The 1,276-nt window shown below is 41.5% G+C and overlaps 1 non-coding gene across 1 annotated transcript; it reads left to right on the forward strand.

Annotated features, from left to right (window-relative positions):
- The first annotated feature begins 937 nt into the window (after positions 1-937).
- Positions 938-1,044, forward strand: LOC111919811 (small nucleolar RNA R71). The gene has a single exon (XR_002859611.1). It is a non-coding gene; the product is annotated as a small nucleolar RNA R71 (small nucleolar RNA).
- The last annotated feature ends 232 nt before the right edge of the window (positions 1,045-1,276 follow it).

The raw sequence follows: 1,276 nt of genomic DNA on the forward strand, positions 1-1,276 counted from the left end.
CAGCTCTCAAACTCGTCGAGTCCATGATGCCGACTCGACAAGTCGAGTCGAGTTTGCTCGATTCCCATTCAATTGTCTCTTCTGTTTGCAGCTTACTGGGTTTCTTCTGAATAGAGGTCAAAGGATTGAAAATTTTGTCAGAATTAGTGGTTATCACATTTAGATGCCCCATCTTTGGATTTTGTTCGGTATTGCTAGGAAGTTCACCAAGTGTTCTTTGATTGATTTTTTGTGCAAGATGACCTATCTGTTTTTCAATGTTATGAATGGAGGCTTGCTGATTCCTATGCAAATTTTGTTGATCTTTCATCATAGCTTGATGATCTTTAAGAATTATTCGTTGCTCCTTCAATTCATTGTCGGTATCATTGTGCCTCTTATCGGACGCAGCTACAAACCTTGTGAAAATTTCCTCCAAATCAGCTTTCTTTTCCATAACCGGTTCCTCCTTTTGTTAGAAACCCCTTTCTTTTTTCTTGTATTTCTCCTCCTTTGCCTTTTTGTACTCTTCATAAGGGAGCCATTCCTTCTTGGGTTTTCGCCAATTATCATCAAATCTATCACCACTTGAATAGCAAACTTATGCTTTCCGGTTCCCATTTTCGTCCAAATCACAATCTTTAGTGAGGTGAGGTCCTCTACAATTCTCATATCCTACCCGAATAGCGTGGATGGATTGGTCCATCTTAGTCATTCTCCGATCTAAACTTTCTAGTTTAGCCATCATTGCCGCCATGCTATCGTTGACAGTGTTTACCACCCCCGACTTACTTCATACCTTGGATTATGATATTCTCTAAAGTGTTTAGAGAATTCTTCAATTAGTTCTTTAATCAGCGGGGGTGCCTTCTTTGTGAGGGGTCCTTGCGAGTCAAGGAGTTGCCTAGTTGTTACATTGACTCCAACATAGAAAATGGAGACTTCTTGTTGGCTATTAAGATCATGATGTGGGCGGTTCCTTAGTAGGCCCCTATATCTCTCCCATGCCTCATAAAGGGGCTCTCCAGCTTGTTGTTCAAAGTTGGCAATAACTTTCTTTAACTTGGCTATCTTCGAAGGTGGGCAAAACTGGTCAATAAATTCTTCTTTCATCTTAGCCCATGTAGTGATGGATCCGGGAGGGAGTGACTTGAGCCAATCCTTTGCAGCTCCTTTGAACGTGACGGGAAGCATACGAAGCAGCTGGGTTTCGCGAGGCACATTTGGAGCATTAAAATAATCAGCTACATCGTTAACCTCATCCAAGTGTTTATAGGCATCTTCATGATCTTTACCG

Source organism: Lactuca sativa, chromosome 8 (assembly GCF_002870075.4).
Source record: "Lactuca sativa cultivar Salinas chromosome 8, Lsat_Salinas_v11, whole genome shotgun sequence".
In the NCBI taxonomy this organism is placed as follows: Eukaryota; Viridiplantae; Streptophyta; class Magnoliopsida; order Asterales; family Asteraceae; genus Lactuca; species Lactuca sativa.